This window comes from Ambystoma mexicanum, chromosome 3p (assembly GCF_040938575.1).
Source record: "Ambystoma mexicanum isolate Mex_15411 chromosome 3p, UKY_AmexF1_1, whole genome shotgun sequence".
NCBI lineage: Eukaryota > Metazoa > Chordata > Amphibia > Caudata > Ambystomatidae > Ambystoma > Ambystoma mexicanum.
In genome coordinates, this window is record NC_090925.1 from 1,227,497,636 (window position 1) to 1,227,499,837 (window position 2,202).

Sequence of the window (2,202 nt, forward strand, 5' to 3'; positions counted from 1 at the left end):
CCTGTCCCCTTTTTCATAATACTTTTGTTTAACCAGGTTGAGGCTTCTCTCCGTTTTATGGAGGAGAAGGTCTTTTAGTTGGAGCCTGTAGTCATCCAGGGCGGCCACCCGGTCCCGGTCCAAGGGCTCTGTGGGGGAGCCTCCTGGTTGAAGTTGGGCGATTCTTCCCCTCAGATGCCGCTCCTGGGCTTCCCTTTCTCTTTTCCTCCGGGTTCCCAATCGGATCAGGACTCCCCGCAGGGTTGCCTTAAACGCGTCCCACAGGGTGTGTGTACGCACCTCACCGTTGTCATTGAATTCAAAGAATTCTGTAATGGCGTCAAGGATCTCCTGGGCTAGGACCTCGTCCTTCAGAAGGGAATTGTTACACTTCCATCTTCCCCTGTGTTCGTTAAGGCCCCCTCTCGCTATGGTGACTCGGACCAGGTCGTGGTCAGACCAGGGGACTGGATCCACCCTATGGCCAGTGACAAATGGGTACAGGGTCTCGTCCACCAGGACATAATCTATCCGGGAAAATGATGTGTGCACGGGTGAGTAGTAAGTGAATATAGGGGTGTCCGTTCTAGGGGTCGGAACCGTGTCCACCAGGCCCAGCTCCGAGTTGACCCTCTGGAAGCCCCGTGCCATGATCTCATCGAGTGCCCTGGGGGCCTGGGGACCAGCTCGTTTCCTGTCCCGGATTGGGTCCAGGACCATGTTAAAATCCCCCCCCACCACCACCGTCCCATGGACGAAGCCTTTAAGTTTGTCCCTCACCTCCTCCCAGAACTGGATTTGGCCTTCATTTGGGCCGTAGACAACGGCTAGATTAAGTGGGGCTCCCTGTAGGGATCCCCGCACCATCAGGTAGCGCCCCTCTGGGTCCTTCAGCACAGCCTCTTTCTCAAGCCCCACGTTCCTCGCTATCAAGATGGCCACCCCTCTCTTTTTATTTTTGTGGGATGCACTGAAGACCTCCCCAATACCTCCTCCCCGGATTTTGGGTTCCTTCCCCCGTGGCCAGTGGGTTTCCTGCAAGAAGAGGATGTCGAGGTTGGTCCTTCTGAACTCTCTACAGACCAGGGATCTCTTTGTGGGCGTATTTAAGCCCCGTACATTGAGGGAGCCCACTCCCAGGGCAGGTAGACTATCAGCCATAGTCCCAGATTCCCTCCCTCCCGGCCACTACCCTCGTATCTCTTTCCTTCGCGTGCTCCCTTGTTTCTACTTTGTGGATCCCTTCTCCTCCCCCCCGGAGGGCCTGAAACACCCCAACTGCCCCCCGTGTCCCAACCGTGTCTGAACAACCCCCACTCCCGAATATACCCCCACCCCCCTCCCCGGCGTCCAGCCAATTAGTTCTGCCATAGCTGGCTTTTGGCCGAACCACCAGCCTGCCCACCTCGGCCAGGCATTTGGAGACATGGGGTGAATGGGGGTAACGATGCAAAGGGTGTTTGATCTCATGGGAACCTTTGCAGAGGTCTCAGGATGGAGCGGGGCTTACCCATTGGTGTGGGAAAAGGAGCACTTGGAGTATCTGGGGGTAAAGTTGCCCCCACGCACAGCAGGAATTTCGATGCCAATATCCTGGGACTTAAGAGAAGCCTTAGAGAGAACCTTAAAAGCTGGGACCTGCAGGAGTGCTCCTGGTTTGCAAGAATTATGGCAGTCAAAATGTTGCTCCTTAGATTTTCTATATGTGGTGAGTGCCCTACAGGTATGGACCCCCCCCCCCCACACCCACATTCATAACACGGCTACAGAAAGAGATATCGCAATTCATATGGGGGAGGGGTAAGTGTCCCTGGTTAGCCAGAAGAATCCTGTTCAGATGCCCGAGAATGGGGGGACTGGGAGGGCTTGGGGGTCCCTGAGATGTCCTGCTACCTTTCGGCAGCACAGCTAGCACCGGCCCTCACAGGAGGTTGAGAGAGGGTGATGCGAGTTGGAACAACTGACTCCGACAAAAGGCCAAAGCAAGAGAAGCAGGGGGACGCCTGTTAGCCTCCACAAGGAACACACTTCGGTACTGGGATAAAGCGCTGGGGCCAAGAAAGCTCAGCCCTGGGAAGGGGTCCCTTACCCCATTGAGTCACAACAGTGAGTTTTCTGACTGGTCCACTCCCAGGGCTTTGGGCAAGCTGGGAGGGGAGCACCATGTTAACACTAAAGGACTTTTTCCAAGATGGGGTTCCTATGCAGTTTGAGGTGTGTAAA